This window comes from Macrobrachium rosenbergii, chromosome 7, assembly GCF_040412425.1.
Source record: "Macrobrachium rosenbergii isolate ZJJX-2024 chromosome 7, ASM4041242v1, whole genome shotgun sequence".
In the NCBI taxonomy this organism is placed as follows: Eukaryota; Metazoa; Arthropoda; class Malacostraca; order Decapoda; family Palaemonidae; genus Macrobrachium; species Macrobrachium rosenbergii.
In genome coordinates, this window is record NC_089747.1 from 39,380,952 (window position 1) to 39,402,979 (window position 22,028).

General features: G+C 34.4%; 1 long non-coding RNA gene across 2 annotated transcripts in view; it reads right to left on the reverse strand.

Moving 5' to 3' along the window:
* Positions 1-11,919: 11,919 nt before the first annotated feature.
* LOC136840323 (uncharacterized) overlaps positions 11,920-22,028 on the reverse strand; it is a 34,996-nt gene continuing 24,887 nt past the window's right edge. Inside the window, exons 3-6 of one of the 2 annotated variants that reach the window (XR_010853590.1) lie at positions 21,382-21,436; positions 16,711-18,099; positions 16,028-16,202; positions 11,920-12,715 (exon numbers count right to left, since the gene is read on the reverse strand). This is a non-coding gene — a long non-coding RNA (uncharacterized lncRNA). Of the gene's footprint in view, positions 12,716-16,022; positions 16,203-16,710; positions 18,100-21,381; positions 21,437-22,028 lie in introns of both variants that reach the window. The other variant, XR_010853589.1, reaches the window with a different exon arrangement.

Below are 22,028 nucleotides of genomic sequence, written 5' to 3' on the forward strand. Positions count from 1 at the left end.
AAGGATTATTGATTAAAATACATATGATGGTAAGAATGATGCTGTACTAATGTTATATAAATACTGTTGTATACTTTATCAAATGTGTGTGCTTTGTGACCACAGTTTTTGAGCCACAAAATAGGGGGGGAAATGCTACTTTGTTAAAGATTTACATTTTATTCGTACATTCTAAAGCTTTACATTTTTATTTGTACATTTTAAAGCTTTACATTTTTATTCATACGTTCTAAAGCTTTTCATTTTTATTCATACATTCTAAAGCTTTGTTTTATCAGTCAAGTTTACATTTTGTGGCTTCATTGTATTGTGGTTTGGTATTTCAAAATTTAAATAAATTTTTTGTACGTTTTGTTAACCACCCCTCCTTTCTCTCTCTCTCTCTCAGTTCCGTCTCTGAGAAGTACCCCCCTCTCTCTCTCTCTCTCAGTTCTCTCTCTTTCTCTCTCTCTCTCTCTCTCAGTTCCGTCTCTGAGAAGTACTCTCTCTCTCTCTCTCTCTCTCTCTCCGTCTTTCTCTCTCTCTCTCTCTCTCTCTCTCTCTCAGTTCTCTCTCTCTCTCTCTCTCTCTCTCTCTCTCAGTTCCGTCTTTGAGAAGTACCCTCTCTTTCTCTCTCAGTTCCGTCTCTGAGAAGTATTCTCTCTCTCTCTCTCTCTCTCTCTCTCTCTCTCTCTCTCTCTCTCTCTCTCTCTCTCTCTCTCTCTCTCTGTTTCAAGTCACTGAGAAGCACCCACTAACTAAAGGATATAACAAATTTCTCTCTCTCTCGAATTAAAAAAGCCATTAGAATGATTGGTTAAAGTATAGCTAAATTAAGCTGCGAGTATGGCCAACTTGAAGAAATTTAAAAATGGGCCCCAAAGCCACCTCGTATCCGTAAGATTTTATCAGATATTTGGCTTTTTCTATCCAATGTAGGCCCTCCAAAAATTTGTACATTAAGAAAGGTTGCCAAGTATAAATGCCACCTTTAAATTATGTGGGTTACGGTAAAGGGTAATTTCAAATTGTGCTGTACTCCATTAAGTAATCTAAAGGTATAAACATTATGTTGACTTCATATCTATGTCAATATGTATATGCAAACTGTTTGATAAAATAAGGAAATAAAAAGTAAAATAACAGTATGTAATTTTATTCGTATCCAAAAATGATATACAAATTCGTTATATTGTGAATTGTAATTTTATTATATCCCTTAAAGCCAGCATTGCAATCGCCCGAAAATGGATTCTCCTTATCAGGAGGTATTGTCAACCAGTCGGTCATCTTGAAGCCGACTCAAAAGAGCTGTTTTCTAAGCTGACAGCTTGATTGCCGTGATGGGAGAAGCCCTTTATATACCTCCCTTGTTTTCCCCAGATATATTCCCATTTTCTCTGAAGAATGTTGTAATATTTCAACTGTAAAAGAAGACTGGTTTTTACGGGGGAATCCAAAAAGGTGGGGTTAAGGTTACCACTTCAGCCTCTGATGACGTCATTCTCATGGCTGATTTAGTTCTTAGGCCAATACGTCGTTCAAACATGGCGTTAGATACCCGTAGAGTTTAACCCCATGAATTTTGTTCCAATGGGATGCATAATGGCCGAAAAATCGTGTGCCCAATTCTTCTATGGCTGGCTTAAGAGAATATCTAAGTTATTCATACATACCCGAAATGCCGTTTTCATTTTCTTTGAGATTTCGAAACCACGGAAATCTCTTATGCGTCGTCTTACAGAAAACGGTCTCCATTCGCCCTCATAGAAAACCGGATAACATTAAGCAAAAGACTATCGGCTTATCAGACTATCAGCCATTTTGATAAAAGACATAAATATTACTAGGCTGGGATATTTATCCTTATCTTTGAGATATTTATATGGAAACAAGACTACTCTCTCAATAAGGGGTTGACTAAGATAACTTCAAGACGTATTTTAGAAGCTAAACGTATGCTATTCCTTTGGCATATTCCAGCATTTTGCCGTCAAATTTGACATCACGATGTTAATAATGGTGATAAAATTTGTCTAGCCATACTTATGAATATGGGTAATCTCAATTTTGCTAACGGTACTAACTATGTAATGTGAAATGTGGTGGAAAATACAAAAACGTGCCAAAAATACAAATGACTTCAAAATTCTTTTGCTATTTACTGATATTAATTTTAAGCAACTTCTTGTTTGTTGCTGGTATGCAATTACAGGCATCAACTTCAATTTAATTTTCATGATTTTAGTTGTACTTTACTTGGAATACCAAAATTTTTACTGAATTAAGATTACCATATTTTCAGTGTTGAAATACCAAGCACCTTGTGATGATGCAGTGTAAAGCTTATCTCATGAATGATCTAAACCTCTGCCTTCAAAATTTATTTGAAAAGCACAAACATTCACCTACAATCCTTTCAGATGTCTTGTGAACAAGAGACTTAAAAGAAATTCACAAACAATAAAATCCAGTTACCGGTAACTATCTTATTCAAAATGACAAGTTATCCTCCAGTCTTAGTTATGACAAAAGCAATTAATTACCCCAAGACACACGCAGGCCCCCAAAAGCAGACAAGTGACCCAAATACCTTATATAACTCGTCTTATAGGCCTAGTGACACCATTCAATATAAGTGATTGAGTCGGGTAAATGGTCAGAGACGTGCAAAGCTACTGTCCTCCTGCCCTGAGTCCTTCCTCCCCCAGCAGGACAGCAGGTCGGACTAACGTCAGCCTTCACCGTACACGTGGACCACCAGGCCAGTTTAGGTTCTGTGTAATAGTGCCTTACAAAGTCATCCCATTACCAGGGAATTAGAGAAGAATGACCAATACCGGTTGGGGCATTCCTTCTGGTGTTTTGGAGTTGGAATATCACCTCAGATCTTTCACATTCAAGGTTTCACAAAACTCTGAAAACTGCAGTTCTGCTCTGATCAGCAGAACAGGGTCGCAAGACTTAGAATTTTTTCACACTGCTCACCAAAGACAAATATCAGTTTGTTTTGCTTATCACAACAGGGTCACAATTGTAAAAATCGAAGTTTTATGCCGAAACTGAAAATGTGACGTCTACGAAGACTACAATCTCATATAACTAACCATAGCAAACTAAAATGTCTGTTTCTTAAGCTCAATACAAGACACTATAAATTGTGGCATTGCACATATCACCACAACAAGGCTAAACAATGTTGAACATTGGCTTCTGACAGTGACCATTACAAGGGATTTTCCACTGTATGATAACTGAAGTCCTGGATAGGAAAAAAGTACCAGCAAAATTTACTGCTTTTAATTCAGGCATTATACCTCAAGACTTGCCTTTGGGGAGCTAACACCAAACTGCTGATAAAACTCAGGTTTCCCTTAAATTTATGCTGGTTTTCTGGTCACCATCTTGAAAACAATAATGCTTGTTCCTCTGAACTAAATCTGGGCAATACTTTTTTAAGAGAATACTAACCCTATGTTCTTGTCAAAAAATGGTCTCCTTAACTGACATATTTTCTGGGTTGAAATACACTCCCAAACTGACTACTGTAATTTTTAGGTACAAAAATCACCCAAGCTGATCTATGAACAAAACTCACAAACTGACACAGGTTTAAGCCAAATCACTCTTTCAAACTGGCATTTTTCCAAGCGGAAAACTCTTTCTAGGCAGAATACTCTCTTTAGCCTACAAACTTTTGTAGACAAACCCTAAAATACTTCCAAGGGAAAACCTCATGAACTGACTTTTTTCTAGGTAGAAAAACCAAGTCTCAATAACCCTCCCCCCCAAAAAAAAACAGCAAAACAACAGAATCTCCAAGAAAAAAAAGGCTCCCTTAAGACAACAAAATTTCTATATAACTTCTCCAAAACTAAAACATTCTACATTAAAAAAAATTTTTTTGCTAGAAAAAAACTTCAAAACTGACACCCTTTTTTGGTAAAACAAAAAATTCTCCCAAACACAATCCACTGATAAAAAAAAAAAAAAAAATGCTCCCAAATTAACACTTACTATATGAAAACGAAAAACGGATCTTTCCTAGATAGTGGCCCCCATGGGTTTTAATACGATATGTATCCACCTTTGCGGCGTGTTTAGAACAGCCCCGTTGGGGATTAGTGTAAAAACGTAAACAAAAGACTGTAAATATCATAAAGATAATGACTCCCCAGAAATATTAGTCCTAGATAACGACCCCTCAAAACCCTTGGGGTCACTATCTACAAAAGATCCGACTCTTCTGTGCAGATAATCTGTTCAGGAAAGAGAAGTTTTAAACCACAACACTTCCTAGACATAACCATTCCGAACACACTTAATGGATAAAAAAATACTCCCAGATTAACACAGTTTCTATACAAAAAACAAACTCTTTTGTGCTGATACTCTCTGGAGGCAAAGGAACTTTTATATCAAAAAACTTTGTAAACAAACTGTCACAAATTTGGACTTGCAAGAAAAGATGTTGTAAATTAAACTCAAGCTACAAGACATTCTAAGCCAAAATGTAATTAATGGAATTTTTAATAAGAATAATGCAGACTAATAAACACTAACTGAAAAAATAAAAACACACACACTTTCTATACACTCTCTAGCATAAACTCCACAAATTTACAAACTTTCTAGAAAAAAAATGCTCAAACTAACACACTTTCTAGAATAACACAGGCTAGTACTAAATGAAAAAACACAAATGTTTCTATACATTTTCTGGCAAAAACTACACAAACTAACAAACTGTCTGGGAAAAATGCACAAACTAACAGACTATCTAGACAAAAACTGTGCAAAGAAACTTTCCAGTAAAGAAATGGACCATCAACTAATATACTTTCTAAGCAAAATCTCACAAATTCAGACAACTTGAATACAAAAGCATCAAATATAAGACACATTCTGTTGATAATATTGTAGCAGACCAATACATTTCTTGGAAGGCAAAAGCAATCATGCACTGTCAGTAAGTACAAATCAACTTACACTTAAATCTTTCAGAGGACATCACGAACTCAATCACAGACTCTCTTACAAGAGTCACAGACTTTCTTATAAGAGTCACAGACTCTCCTTTGAGTCACAGGCTCTCTTTTAAGAGAATGTCACGAACTCGCAGACTCTCTTAAAGGATTCACAGACTCTGTTCAAAGAGTCACAGACTCTGTTCAAAGAGTAACAGACTCTCTTGAAAGAGAACATCATGAACTTACTCACAGTATCTCTTACAAGAGCACATCATACACTAAAAATGTTCAAACCACAAAACTATTACAAAGCAACATATTTCCTGAGCGTAAAGAAACTGAAAAAAGACTTTCCAAAGGAAAGTTTATTATGCAAAAGGCCAAATGAATCAATGCAAGAGACACTATAATGTCAAAAGTATCATATAACAACAAACTTTCCTGTGTGGAAAAATATCAACTGAAACTTCTTGAAACCTCAAAGTGTTTCAGATTAACACCTTTCATGAAACGTGAAAGTACCATAAACTAAAACTCTAAATTCAGTACTGATAACAGACATTATAATGTCAGAGTTATCATATAACAACACTCTTCCCTTGAGAAAAAAATAGAGGGAGAATCATCTTGAAACCTAAAAGCATTTCAATTTAACACACTTCATGAAATATGAAAGCATAAACTAACAATCTTCCTAAACTCACGTCTGGTAGTTTAAAGGACCATGTTGGCTTGGGCTACAGGCTTGTCTGAGGACAAAGACATCAAGATGTTTTTCAAGGTGTTAAAGTGGAGTTTCCCAGGTCTCTGCCAGGTACTTTACCTTGAAATCTGTACGTGGTTCTTCAGTTCATGATTTTGTCGACCTATGAACCATTTTGAACAAACTCCTTGTGAGGAAGTTTCTATTTTAACTTTACAGTAGCCTTAGACACAGCTAAGGAGTGAGAAAGCTGCAATCTTAGTCAGATAAGGTAGGCTTTGGTAAAGAAAAGGCAATTATCTTTGTCTGATTTTGGGCTAAGTACAGTTTTGGGCTAGGCCTTTACCTGTATACAGCAGTATCTGTTCCTAGTCTGGAGTCACTAGGGTACAGTACTATCTGTAAGGATTGTTGGAACTGCACTTAAAAGGATTAAACCTGATATAAAGGTTGTGTGTTCAGTTATTAGGAAACCGGAGTTTCCAAAGAGTAGGAACGTAAAGTCCTTTTCATTAGGTTCTTGGTTATGGACTTTCATGCTAATTTCCATCCTTAATGGAAGGTAAGCCATGGACATGTGAGCAATGGCTACAACTTTAAACTTGAAAAACCTCTTTGATAAGATATTGAAGTCACTCAGCAGCAAGGTAATCTTGTATTTGCTTAGGCTTATCTTCATGGTGCGGAGATTAACTACGATTATTGCAGAGCACCAACTCCTCTGATTTGTGCAAGGGATATTATGTCCTGAATTAATAGGTAGCCTTTGTTGGTCAGCTGCCTTTTAAACCTGGTTGTGGTTTTTGGGAAGCTTGGAGATACTCAGTATTGACTACTGCATTAAAAATATACTTTTTTGTACTTAAGTACTTGTCAGTTATCCATCACTGGCTCTACAGGGTTTGGGCACAGTAACCCTACCCCTCCCCCTCCTGCTAAATGAACTTTTGCCTTCAGTGACACCCAGATGATTCACAAAACCATGGAACTCCCCTAATGCCTTTCAGTATTCTATCATCTCGGCAGGCCTGTCAAATATGGTTATCTATTCTGTGACAAACACAGCCAACTACACTCCTCCAAGATTTTGTAAAACCCCATTTCTTTAATTACTGATGATATATCACTTGTAAGGTGTCATTGTCTAAAACATGACCAGAGTGGTATTTGTCCCTCCTTTATTTCAAGTATACGAATGCAGTGTCAGCCCCAGACAAGAAGGAGTTTACGCCCCAAGCTGGTACCCCCTTTTGCGAAGACGGTGTGTGTCCGAAAGATCATTAAAAGTATTGTCATATATTAGACCAAAGGGATAACTCTTAACTTCTAAAAATGTTGATACGCTTGATTTATACCTTTCAAGACATCTATACAGTAATATACTTATCAATAGTTTTAAAACCCAGCAAATCAAATAAAATCAAACATCAAATTGTCAAATTCTGCCTAAGAAAATAAGCTTTGTAATCATGGTACCCAATGCTCTACAATTCAGAATTTTCCATACCACCAAGTTTACGTAAACTTGGCCAGAAAACAGCAATTTAAATAACAGAATCTGGTCAGTTCTGAAGTAAAATATGACAATTAAGAGGAAAAAAAATTCACTTGAATCATTTTTCTTAAAAACAGAATCATTTGAAGTCATTCATAAAAAGTACTTTTACATCTAACTGCGCAAAGTAATTTTGGCTAGTTATCTATACCAAAAATAAGCCAATCTTCAAAATAAATATCTGTGATGACAAATGATATAACCGTATCCAAAAATATTTACAAGAAGATTTATCCATACAGCTCTAACGTAAGAATTCTATTGCTTGAAAGCCAATAAAACAATGCCTAACACACTTGACAATGTACCCATTGCAACAATGTCTTTTGCTTAATGTTCCTCGTTTTCTACAAGAGTAAATTACTAGAGACAAATTCTGTAACAAGACACAGATGAGATTCTTGTGTGAAATCTCAAAGAAATTAAAAATGGAATATCAACATGTATGAAAATAGCAGATTTTCATAATTATTCATAGATAAAGTGAACAAGATTCCTTGGCCATAATCCATCCTTTGATATAAAATTCTAGCAATAAACATCTACAAGGTCTTTAAAAACATGTTCAGTTTGCATTTGCCCAAGTACAAATACAGCCATAAGTTTAAAGTTAACTGAGGCTTGCCTCAGTATTAACATTACCCAAACCTCTATGAACCCCCCCTGTAACTTATGGTATTCCTTTACATTTGAAATTGTCTCACATTCTTCGGCAGACAGAGAAAATAAGAATACATCTGGGAAAGCACAAGAGAAGCATTCAAGGGACATCCCATCTCGGCAATCGGCTACCAGCTTAGAAAACGGCCCTTCTTCAAGTTGGCTTTGAAGCTGATATCTGACTGGTCTATAATACCTCCTGCTAAGAGAGTCCCTCCACGGACCACTGCAATGCTGACCCGAAGGAGTCCTTTATTTTCTTTCCAGTTCTCTATGTGTGTGGACTTCTATACTTCAGCTTACGTCCATTAATATCCTCTTAATAACAAAGAATAAATCTTACAATTCAAGTTTGTGCTTCAGTGTTCACAGACACTCATCCAGTTTTCACTTTGTCTTAAGCACTGAAAAATAAAATGCCCCATCATCTAAACAAACTAAAACGTGAACTGCCCAAAATTTACGACCGTAATCTCTAACATTCATGAAAACATGAAACTGAAAACTTGAATCCTGACACAAAACACAAAATGCTAAAAAATTCACAGGTCAAAACCGTACAATTCACTTACGGATTTGGTGACAAACGCAAATAATTTTACACCCATTTTTGTGATCATGGAACAAATGAGACCCCACAAAAGTGTTGAACGAGAACATGTTTAGAAGTGTGAGAATGTTTAAGAGTGAGGTACTTAATCCCTGTGCCTGGAAGTAAGGGCAAAAGCACCCTGAAGGTGTAAAGTGTGCATAGAGGGGTTTCAGCAATATCAAGTGTGCAAGACTGCTCCAGAAAAGTGTGTCAAGTGTGCAATGATGTTTCAAAGCGTGGAAGGTGTATAAGAATCAGCTTAGAACTATATTAATACTTTGATAAAGCATAAAAACTTTAGAACTACTCAGTGAACAAAAAGAGAGAGAGAGAGAGAGAGAGAGAGAGAGAGAGAGAGAGAGAGAGAGAGAGAGAGAGAGAGAGAGAGAGAGAGAGAGAGCTTTCAACAACAAAACATCTGGATTTCTTAACACTATGAAAGTACAGGTTTTCTGTTGACAAAACATCTGCAATGATCCTAGGTCACAAAGTAAGAAATGTGCAATTCTGTGGCTTCCAAGCTGTGCTGTAAGTCTGCAAGATGTTTATGTATAACAGCTTTTACAGGAGATTGAAGAAATGACTTTGAATGTATAGTAGCGTGTGGTTGCAAGTTCACAGAAAGGGAAATCGATTAACAACGGAAGGGCGAGAGGAAGAATGAAGTCTATATTATTTAAATTTTTAAAAAAATACCTCATTTCAAATCTTGTTTCTATGGATAATAACTCTGCAATAACTGTAGATTTCTGCAAAAGTTAGCTAATTAAAACAATCTACATGGTGACATGTCCCAAAATTCAAGTTATCAAACTTTACATCTAAATCTAATGTCCACATAGTATACCACAACAAGAAGGCAGTGGATATGGTCATTCTTTTCTTTCATCATTTTAATACCCCTAGAGTTTTTTTTTTTTAATTGCCTTCATGCTTTCTTTGTTGAGCTAAGAACTAACCAAGGCTACTAGTTATCTTTTCTAGCCAAACAAAGGTCATGACTGGATGAGATCTGAGCAGAATAAGCTGAAATACAGAAGTCTTTCAATAACCAAATTAATGTACATTTTGGTTTTACAAAATTTTCCCATTATTCAAATTTTAAAGTTAAATTTATAACAATAACAGCTGAATGAATCTTGATTTGATCATATTACAGTCCTGAAATTCAGTGTGAATTGTATGAAACATGTTTACACTAAAAAACCCTAATTTAAAGAAAAAAATTCAATATTTCAAGATGCTGTAACTTAAGGTGTTCTAAATTTTACAAAATTTATAAATTTGAAATAATAGAAGTGAACCCTGGTTTGATCACATTAATAAAATTCAACACGAATTGTCTGAAACATGTTTACACTCAAAAAAAAAAAAAACAAGATTTATACCTTGGCCTACAAAAAGAATTAAATATTTCAAGATTCAGTCACATCAGGTGTTCTAAACTTTACAAAATTTATAAATTTGAAATAATAACTGTCAATTTCTCAAGCCATTCACATTAACAGTCACCAGCATCTGATATATATCTTGTTAAAATGTAAGACTACCACTGTCTGAATTGATTTCGGTCCTAAGCTGAGACAAAAGATTTTTGTAGGAGTTCACTCCAGACAACTATCTGAAAAGTACACTGGTGGGTGAAATGACCTACAATTTATATGGTTATGTACTGACATGGCTTTCCACTTAGTCATTCTTACGGTGTGTATAACTACAAGAATAATCTTCAGTCTATTATATCTTCCATTTATTTCCCAACCCTTCAGTCTCTTCCACTATCCTATTCAACATCAACTCTAACGTACATCTCCCGTGGAAATTCAACTCCTCTGTAGGAACCTTGAAAGGTACAAGATGCCTGTGACTTGCTCGTTAAAAACAGTTAATTATATAAATACTACCCAAGTGGCTTAGAGGTCCACTGTGAAATAAATTTCCCTTTTGCAAAAAAAAAAAAGTATAAAATATTTAGTGGTCTAGTGCAAAACTCTATTGACTAATTCTCAAAGCCAATTTGAGTCCTTCAGGAAAGTCTACCTAACGATGACACATTATGAAATAAACCCATAACTGAGTTTATTCAATTATATACCAAAAAGAGCACATTTGAGATTATTCATGGAGCTATGATAATAACAATATCTAACATGCTTTAAAGTGAATTTGAATTTGAGCTTACTTATAGATTCATTTACCTAAAATACCACTTTCGTAAGAATCGAACTGCCCTAGAAGTAATGCGTACATTCAGTGAGGGCTAATTCATTAAATACCATTGTAAGCAGGCCTACACTCCCCTTACAGTAAACTAAATTAGAGTTTTCTTATTAAATTATGTATCTACAATACTTTCAACAATACATAATTATTCTAACATTAACACTTTCAATTTGGAACCTTCACAAACCAGGAGTACCTTGAAATATGCAGATACCATAAGAATAATGCACCTGTTTTGATACTCATAAGCGCTAATGATATAAACTTTTAATGAATTTATGTTCATTGTTAAGCAAGATGCATTATTTTCATGGCAAACTTCATACATATTTATGAAAAGTATCATTTAATTGCTTGACAATACAGTCGACCCCCACTATTCACTGGGGATCTGAACCACAACCCCACCCCCCAACCAAATGGCTAAAATCCGCAAATACCTGACACCCCTCTAAGAATGCTTAGAACTGCCTATTTTGATAGTTCAAGCACCAAAAAACCCTCTAAAAATGCTTATACCTGAGTATTTTAATAGTTTTACCACAAAAAGTGCATTTAGTCACGAAAATGATATGAAAATACAGTAGTTAGTGAATATTTCTCTATGAAAAATGCTGCGAATAGACAAATTTTCCACGAATAATGTGTAGAGTATATATGTTCCACAGAAAAATATGCAATTAGGCGAAGCCGCAAATCCAGAACCACAAGTAGGCGAGGGTACACTGTAATGGTAAATTCTCCTTTTAACAAAATTGACATAAAAACCAATGTACTAAATTCTGAAATATCTCTTGTCCTACAATGTAAACATGTATACATTTAAGACTGTGATATCCTCCTATATTAAACAAAAACTGTACTCAACCAAAGTTTTCAAAAGAGTAAGGACCAATGCTTACGTAATATTAAAAAGATGAAACCCTAGTAACTATTAAGAATTCAATTCTAAATTAACTGGAATAATTAAGTGAAACCAACTACGAAGGTTTATACCTCACAGGTCTTATTCCACAAAACCTTGGACGAGTTGGTAAAGTTCTCGGTTAGCACGCTGCTAGGCCCGAGTTCAAGTCTCCGGCCGGCCAACAAAGAATTAGAGGAATTTATTTCTGGCGATAGAAATGCATTTCTGGGTATAATGTGGTTCGGATTCCACAATAAGCTGTAGGTCCCGTTGCTAGGTAACCAATTGGTTCTCAGCCACATAAAATAAGTCTAATCCTTCAGGCCAGCCCTAGGAGAGATGTTAATCAGCTCAGTGGTCTGGTTAAACTAAGGTATACTTAACTTTTTTCCACAAAACCATTCCTAACCATTCTAACTACCGTGAAGACATTCCAAGATATCAATGAAGCCTTTCTTTCTAATCAAATCTTATGAACTTCAGTAAAATGACTGGACATTAAGATAATGTAATATTACTCTCCATAACCTTAGTACCCAGGCAAGTGTGCACTGAACAATGAAAAACTGAATGATAAAAATCAAAACTAAATTTAAGTGTTCTAGGTGGATTTGGATGCTAAAAAAAAATGCCAATTACCCGACAAGTGATTTTAGCTAAATTAATGAAAGATGATCCTTACATATACCAGACTTCTCAACATGAAATTGTCAAAATCCATGAACATATAAATAACATTAAGCTGATAAGAAATTTTCTATAAAATACCACGTAGCATGAAACATCCTGACCTACCTGACAGCTGATACTGAACTGCTACAATTTCTCAGTAAAAACTAAGTATCCTGAAATGTTATGCCTTTGCACTAATGTTGATCTGATTAGGGAACTTGGGTGAATACCTTGTATCTTGAAACTTAGTGAATTACCTGTGAGAAAGTTTAAACTTACATAAACATTTTAGTAACTTGTGTCAACATTTTTCTTAAGAGTGAACATTCCCCTTGGACTGAACATTCTTCTTAAGAGTCATTCTTCTTTAATAGTTGATCCATGAGGAATTCCAAAGTGAGGTTGGTACCCATCCAACTAGTCTCATTTAATTGTGCCAGCTTTAGACACCATCCTGAAAAGATGAGAAAGAAGTTAGTAACACCAAGACACGTACTGTACTATTTTAAAGAGTTTCTGTAAAATCAACCTGCAAGGACCTGTGTTTTGTAGTATCTCTTCTGCTGTTCTCAATAGCTTTTAAGATTTCATAACAAACTTACTTTTTTGACACCTGAGGCCATTCTTTGCTTATGCCTTAGAGTTAAAAGTATCTAAAGCATATTTTTTTGTAAAATAAGCCTTCATGGACCCGTGTTTTGTAAATCTTTTTGCTGTTCTCAGTAGCTTTTAAGATTTCATAACAAACTTACTTTCTAGACACCTGAGGCCATTCTTTGCTTTTGTCTAGGAGTTCATAGTACTTAAAGAATGTTGGTCTACTGAGAAAATCAAGATATACTTCAAGATCTAAATCTTAGTACACTTTCTAAGTAAAAAAGACATGAAATGAAAGTGTCTTTGTGACCTGAATATTATTTGGACATTCAAGATGATTTGGAACCATCTTCAAGGTCATGAATTTTTTTGTTTAACCAAAAGCCAGTACTGTGCATATAGTGCTCTATCACTGCAAAGTTTAGACACCAACATGACTGTATTGTCCATCGGTGGCTCATTTGATATCCACATTTTTCATGCTTATTGTATTTCCCAGCAAGTAAGACACACCTCAGCTTCAACTAGCAAACTTTCATGAACAGCTTTCATGAAGGTTTTATTTTGGTTGGCGTGTCGAGTGCATTCAATCGTCTCAATGCATTAAAGTACCGTGGCTTTGGACAATACACTATAATGATTACTGTAATGTTTTTGGTTCATTTATTTTAAAAATACTTTATGTCTCCTTTAAGTACATCGATTTTATCATTTAATGAGCTTTCCTAAAGTTGGCACACCAGAAAATTGAAAAACTTCAGCAGATTCCCAAGTAACACAAAGTATAAACTGCCCAGCAGTTTTCATAGACATTTTCTTGGCCAACAGTGTCTCAACGCACGCAAATTGACGAGGGCACAGAGGCTGCAGTATTTTAAGATTCTGATAGTGCTTGCTGTAGGTTTATGCAGCATTTTTTTTAATCACGGACAGAAAAGCTAAACATCACAGCCCGAAACATCAGAAATATGGAACATTTTATTACATGGTTAGATATTTCAAAACACCACATGAACATGACATCCCAAGTAAAAAAAAAAATAGAAAACAGAATTAAGATTAAAATCTACACAATATAGATATTACAACCAAGAGCAAAATTTTAATCTACAAAACCTAATATTATTTTGCACATTGCTCCCATTAAATGCTGCAAAGGTACCACACAAGTATGAGACAGCGATAAGTTTCACTAACACAGTCTTGCTGCAGTGAGATTCACCTATAACCAATTTTAACCAACAGAAATTTTACTTTTGTCAGCTGAAAATCTTTCCTCAGTCAGGGTCGTTTGAGGAGGGTGAAAAGACCTGTTATGTTGAGTAAAACATTCAAGTTATTGCTCATCTACTAACTTATTAACTGTAGTCTGGAGTCTGGCGATAAGTGAAGGAATCTTTGTGACAATGAATCTTTTTGTTTTTATAATACCTTTGTTTATTTAATATTTTGACTTGAGTATATTTTATGCACTCCATTCACAGGTTACTTATAGGAGTTCTGATTACAGTCTAGCAAAAACAACTTTCTCGTCGGTCATAATAGGCTATTAAGAAAAGCATGCATGCCTTCAGTAATCATGAAATCTTCACCCTTTAAAACAGTCCTCTCATTCTGAAAAGATCCGAGTAGCAGAATGAACTATTACCAGGTGGCAGTGATGTTCACATGCTCACACAGAATAGGAAGACATAATTTATGAACAGTGTTTAGGCTACTATTCACTTTGCTATTAGAGGTGGCGTTTCAATGACAAAACTTACCATCGGCTATCGCCAGCTAACCAACCCATCAAGACATAACAACCAAGTTTCAGAAACCCTGACATTACCTGAAAGAATCTGATCAAACACTACAACTGCCATTCATGTCAGTCTGACACCTAGCCACTGACCCCTTGTGAGATGTTAATTTCAGAAAAATACCCTCTTTTTTTTTTTTGCAGTAAGGAGCAGAAAGGATCCATTGACTTTTAATGATAACTCCAACCGAAGCAACTTATAGCTGCTAAGATGCACAGCAAAAACCTGTCTAAACTTCTGTTCCACTTCCCAGCATATCAGCCAAACTAATACAGAGCAAATACCTGTCTGAACTAAAAGCACATCAGACAAATTATACTATCAAACTGATGACCAGGAAATAAAGTTTCATAAGCCTTTGCCTCAAAAGACTATAAATACCTAACTTATCAGGGTTACTTTCTTTCAGTGAGAAATAGATACCAAGTTTGAACCTTAAGTTTGACCTTGTGAAAGTTTCTTTAGCCCTGACACCACATTCTAGTCTACATAATGACGTCACAGTCATGGGTTTGAAAGTTGTGCTATAAAATGAAGGCATGGTATGTTGTAGCATGACAGTCTTGTGAGAGAGCAGATTTTATAGCTGACTCAACCTTCATGTACAGCCACGTCCTCGAATCATTTGCTCTTAAAGATCTGAGACCATGTTGCTTGAGATCTTGAGAAAAATTCATAAACTGTAAACTATTGTTGAGATCTACCAACAATATAGGAGAAAAACCTGCCAAAATCACTTTCCTAACCACACACAGTGACAGGTATAGCCTCAAAGCCTGAAACTTACAATACCCAACAGAAAATACCCAATGAAAACATTTCTAAGAGTTGTTGCAAACTAAAGTGTCAGGAGAACCACTTGACAAACGGTACATTAATCAGCATACAAGCTTCCCTTTACACTCAAATTTGCTGACAAATTTAAACCAAGAGGAGAACAAGCCAAAGACATTTCAGAATCTGAAGTAATGGTGCCTTTTGTATGGATATAAGGCCCAAGGGGAGGTCAGGACTTCCACCCTTTCAGAAAATTGTCAGTATATACTGACCTCCTTGTCAGGTGTTCTGTTACATAAAAGTCAATTACTTGACTGGGGCTATTGTACCTATTCAGAGACATTTTCTCCACCGAGCAGTGTGCTACTCATTAGCTTTTATTATGCCTTAGTACATAGAGATAACTGGTAAGTGCACCTTCAGAGGGAACCATTGGTAAAAAGGTGAAATAGATGAGATGGGGCAGCAAGCAGAATCTAGCTCCATACTGGTCACAGGTAGGCTGACAAACACAGCATTAAATGTAACCACTGTTATTGACTGAACACCAGCTGGTTACTGGTGGAGTGAAGACATCTGACATACCTTACCATTTGTGGCGAGTCTTATGTTTGCGCTTCAAAGCTTCATAAGACACCATATGCAGATTAATTAAAAAAATGCCATGATTTGCATTTTGTCCAAAAAGTGGTCCTCTGAAATAGTATTTCTGCTGTAGCTGTTGTTGACTGCGGTATAATCAGAGGTTCAAGTTATCATCAAGATCTGTAAAACAAATTCTATTATTAATCACCTTCAGAAACTGCATGAATTTAGTTACATACAAGGTACTTGATTTAACTTCACTTTCAGGGAGTGCTAAACTAAGAGATCAGTATCATGAAAAGCATTTATATAAAATGGCAATTTTGCAGTAAACTCCATTTTTCCTCCATATGCAAACTTCTGTCATTTGCACGGGAGTATTCCTTGGTGCCAAGAAGTACTTGTGTAAAAGACAAAGGTGTTTGTGTATTTGAATAGAACAAATATATTATGAAGCAGGACAAACTTTGAATCTAACTACATTCAGATCACTAATGTGGTTGATGCAAAAGTGTCCTTTGAAAAACAACTTTTACATGATCTATTAGTCTTTAATTCACACCCACATGTTCAAAAATTTCTTAGAAGGGGGTACTTCCTATCCCTAAATAGCCATGTTGACGTTTAATTCAACACTTCACGTCAAAAGTAAAGCAACCTTTAATACTGTATAAATAAACCTAATTACCCAGTTTCCATCTTCCTATGGCCCATCCATTCCTCCAGTTAGATGAAATCCTGTCATTTCACCGCACACTGAAGGTGTCTCAATTCATCTATATAGTCAGTTCAATACAACTCAAGTTGTTCTGATACAATTACAGTAATTTAAAACCTAAAAATGGATTTCTTCAAACAATTAGGAGTATTTTCATTAAAACTCAATCGTTTATTTACTTGGTGAGTCTAATATGGAGCTTAACCTAGTGTGTTGGTTTCATCAATCTCAATTTCTAATCCTACAATTAAAAGACTTCTTGATTTTAAAATTCTAATTAACCCCAAAACATATAATAATACACTTAACAGAGGTGCTTCTTAAAAACTCTACTCATTTAATATTTTAAGTTGAAAGGCACTCTGTGGCAAGGTGAGAAGAAAATGAATGTTTTAAGCAGTCAAAACTGTTAATTTTACCACTGCTATCTCAAAACAATATGCTAACAAATGGGACCCATTACAGTGCTCTTGGCTGAGGTACATAACCTTGCTCCCTCTTAGGTGGTTGGGTTTACTGGTTATAACTTTGAAAAGGTTAAAGTACTGCTCTGCTACACGCAGTTCCATCAGTAATTATAAGAGTCAAGTTTCCTCTGGTTTTACTGAGACAGTCAAAACTTGGCTGATGTTCTGAAAGAACTTTTGAGTTGTGTAAAATTGTCTTTATAGATGTTGAGAAATGACTGTTGGCCTTGATGTGAACCCTTGCCTGAAGAAAGTTATTTGAAGTAAATATTTATGTTATGCTCTCAAAACAGACCTAACCTGACTCAGTTTCTCTAGCTATACCAAGCTGAACATTTGCAGTGTTCAAAAAAATATTTCAGGACCAAGTTAGAATTTGCGTTCGCACACTGCCAACAATCCTTTACCCTGAATATCACCACTTATATGAGTTAATTCCAAAACAAAAGAACTGGCATCAGTAAGCTGACTACTGTGATAAGCTCAGGTTATGTCAAACTTAACAATATCAAAACCTTATAAATTTAGCAACTGAACATAAAGTTACATGATACTGTACTGCAATAATATACCAGATTGGCAACCCAAAATGTCATATTTCACCCAACTAAGAAAACCAGAAAATAACAGTTGGATCAGTTAAAGCTGCAAAACATTATTTAATGTCTTGTGTACAAAAGGAGAAATCACCTCGTTTCATGACTGTGGCTATATTAAACTTTTCCTTATAACTAGGAACAGAAAAATCAAAACCAGTACTTCCTTGCCAACAGTTCATGATTCAAACTCTCTGTACATACAGCAACCTAACTCCAACTGTCAGTAACACTGCTGTGCAACATAAGGTTGAAGGCCCTTTTTGTTCATAAACAGCAGTTCTCACCAACATTCCCTGTGAAACATGAAAATTAATGTCAGCACCTTCTTCTTAACCATTTGCTGATAACCTCTCAAAATTACATTAACTTAACATAGCTCCAATTAAACTTACCTATACCAAGCTATACGTGTTAGTGTGTCCAGAAAATATTTCAGTACCATGCATGAAATTCTGATTGCAAACTATCTTTTACCATGAACTGAAACCCCTATATGTTTTAATTACAAGATAAAATGGCCTGGTTTTATGAAGCTGACTAATGAAAGATTGACTTAAGCCTCTTCTATTCTTGAATATCACTGTTTATGGTGTGTCATTTTACAGTATTTAATAAATTAAAATCAATGTTGGGTACTTCTACAGGAATGCTCCATAGGACTGTGTTTAGTACCTGGCCCTTGGGGATAAATGTAAAAATATAAAAAAAAAGACAGTACATTTCTCAAATTATTCCAACTGTACTGCATTATCTATTCAATTTCCTATATTGCTCAGTCTAAAAATTTGATTAATAAAATATCTCTGTCTGAAGCCTTTCTGTAGAACTGCCAAAATGCCATTCTCCCTAACCTAAGCTTAACTACCATGATGTAAATTTTAATATGCCCCATTTGGTTTGGGCAAAACTTATGCCATTAAACAGACCTTTCTCTGACTGTCTGAACCTCCATCTATCTCCTAATGATTCTTTGGTCCTGTTAACCTCATGAAACTGAAAATAATTCACTGAGTGTTGTATCTAAACCTTAACCTACTTTATCTTCAGTCACCTAGTTTTATTACCTAAAGCTTAATATATTTACCTTAAATCCCCAAGTTTTTTTACCTGAACTTTAAATTTTATTGCCAATTTTCTTCAGTTGTTTTATTACCTAAACCTTAATCTCACAAGTTTTATTTTTAAATCCCCAAGTTTTATTACCTAAAGTCACCAAGTTTTTTTAACTTTAAACTTCATCTTCAGTACCTAAACCTTAAATAACCAAGTTTTTTTATAACCTATAACCTTATTTTACCTATTTTATTTAAATAACTTCAGTCACCAAGTTTTTTTATCAGTCACCAAGTTTTATTAAAATCTTAACCTACTTTATTTATCTTAAATCTATTTTACAGTCAACAAGTTTTTTTATTACCTTTATCTTATATCGCCAAAACTAAACTTTAACCTACTTTATTACGTAAACCTTAACCTACTTTATCTTATCACCAAGCTTTATTACCTAAACCTTAACCTACTTTATCTTCAGTCACCAAGTTTTATTACCTAAACCTTAACCTACTTTATCTTCAGTCACCAAATAGTACTAAACCTTAACCTACTTTTTAAATCAAAGTTTTTGACCCTTTAAATCTTCAGTCAACAAGTTTTTATTAAACCTACTTTAAACAAGTTTTATTACCTAAACCTTAACCTATTTTATCTTAAATCACCAAGTTTTATTACCTAAACCTTAACCTACTTTATCTTAAATCACCAAGTTTTATTACCTAAACCTTAACCTACTTTATCTTCAGTCATCTTACCTTAATCTTTATCTTAAATCACCAAGTTTTATTATCCAAACCTTAACCTACTTTATCTTAAATCACCAAGTTTTATTACCTAAACCTTTATCAAGTTTTATTTAAATCAGTCACCAAGTATTATTACCAAGTTTTATCTTAAATAAGTTTTATTACCTAAACCTTAACCTACTTTATCTTAAGTCACCAAGTTTTATTACCTAAACCTTAACCTACTTTATCTTAAATCACCAAGTTTATTACCTAAACCTTAACCTATTTATCTTGAAACCCTTCACCTATGTACACCTTTAGGCAAAATTATTTTAAACTCTCACAAAGAATCTTTCTTAAATTTAAACCTCACCCTTTACCCATTCTATAACCTAATGCGTTTTATTCACCTCCTTCTAAAATCAATCTCAGTAACTTAAACAGGATGAACAATTATGTATTTTGAGGTTCCTCTACAAGGAAAGGTATAACAAGTGCAATATATTTCGACATTATTTCACTTTACACCATTATTTGATATTGGAGTTTTTACGCTGTGATATTAAGTCTCCTTAATACGATTACAGGAATATAAAACTCTATAGCTCAAATCTATCGCAATTTTACTGTTACAGATATTTCAAGTCTTTTGTTTTATCAATCGCTCCAGTGGGGCTACTATATATAAAAAATATAATAAATGAAACTTATGTCAGCAACGTACAAAACACAAGTAAATTATAATTTCATATCCAAAATGTGATAAAGGTTTATAGTCAAATTTTACCGAGTATTCTATAATGGTTTAAAGTCAAATTTTAATGAATAAAATCAACCAACGAATCTCAAAGGTGATTTACAGGAAGTCTGAATCTCCGGTCACAATAATTTTTATTTTAACATGCGTCCGAATGGTATACAAACCCTATCCTAACCTAAGATTGGAATATTTTATGCATTTTTCACAGTTAAACTTATTAACATTAAACTTTACTTTGCAGGCAACTCGACACTTAATTCGTACGCGAATGCGTTTTAACTTAACGTAAAAGCTTTGATAACTATTGTATTATACTATTTCAATACTTATTGAGCGTAATGATTTTATTACACATTTTTTTTGAAGGTTGCGTCCATGTACCATTTTAATCTAACCAATAACTCATCAATGGACTTCTAATGTACCTGAACAAGACTTACCATCAGTAATGTGAAGAAGAGCTTTTAATTAAGCAACAAAATTGTTTTGGTTTATGAAGTATCAGCTCGTCACACAATGTCAAGTCACGTGACCCAACTCGTCATTCATACTCAACTAAATTATCATCCAGAATCTAGATGGCTTTTAACATTATTTCAAACCATTTCCCGATAGTTTTAGTAAATTTCTGTAACATTATAAATCTTGAAGGTATAAGAATCTTTCAGCAATTTCGCAAAAGGTGGTTGTCAAGATTTTTGGGTTGTAACTTTAATTAGACATTTAGTTGCATCGAACGAGACCATCTGGAAAAACCCTCTCTTTTATAAAAAAAAATATAGTTGGATAAACAGTGCAGCGATCTTGTATTGAATAAAAATATATTAAATTACTATTTAGCATAAGTAAAATCATTACATTACATCGTAAACTTGAGAAATCTTCCTTAACGTCTTTTGTCGTATATTTAGGAGACTGCGAACGGACCCTAAAAATAAATCATCAAAACAAAAGGAAATAATCACACATAAAAACATTGAAAATTCATCTTTAGATCATTAATACATCATCAATGGTTTCATAACTTTCTGTACCTGATTTTGGGCCTGTTATCAGTACTGCTACGGACATCTATTGGTAGTTAAGTAACTGCAAAATAGAAGGAAAAAATAGCAATTAACAATGTTTCGGTTACACTAAAAATATTTAACCTCCAATTTTACGCCATATGAGAAATTTTACCAAAGTGGGATCGGATTTTTAAAAATACGTCTTTATCTTTTATCAAAAAAGTATGACAACTATATTGCAATGTATAACCGTTGTTTGGGCTTCCAAATTTTTGCATGTTGATTTTTTTTAATGCAGTGAATGAAATATAAAAATAATATAGTAGTAAAAAATGCTAGTAATGCTGTATTTTTAACTTAAAAATGGTACATCTTGACATTTGTTTTGTTACAGTTGATGCAGAACTAGATATAAAACACGAATTAAAAAAAAAAAACTTTAAATCGACATTATAAGACATTAAATGCAAATAAGTTTCTATAAATATCAAGTACTACAAAAAGGGTTTTAGATTTTACTAAAATGTTAACAATTCTTGGGAGACTTAGTCAAGTCGTCCTATCAAACGAGATCCAAAAGGAATCAATAATTTCTGTTGGGAGAATTGCAATGAAATTGAAAGTTTCTGAAAGTTTGTAAGGAATAAGGGAACTCGGCAGCTTCCGAAGGA